Raw genomic sequence first — 250 nt, 5'->3', positions numbered from 1 at the left:
GAGGAGCAGATGGGCTGGAGTCTCTCCTGGCACCCGTCATCTTTCAAAAACTACTGCAGGATGCAGCTCGCTGTGGATCTCCCAGCTGAGCTGCTACTTGGGCGAGGAAGGAACCCGGTGCGATTAAGCGGAGCCCCCCTGCTGCTCCAGCAGCTCCCCTCCAGGCACTGCCCCACTCCCCAGGGCACTGGCCTGCAGGGCACGGCCCCATCCCCGGCTCTCTGCGGGGGCCGGGGGGTGCCCTTGCACC

Source organism: Merops nubicus, unplaced genomic scaffold, assembly GCF_000691845.1.
Source record: "Merops nubicus isolate BGI_N331 unplaced genomic scaffold, ASM69184v1 scaffold31972, whole genome shotgun sequence".
In the NCBI taxonomy this organism is placed as follows: Eukaryota; Metazoa; Chordata; class Aves; order Coraciiformes; family Meropidae; genus Merops; species Merops nubicus.
The sequence above is the reverse complement of the archived record's forward strand: the minus strand, read 5'-3'. Positions refer to the sequence as shown.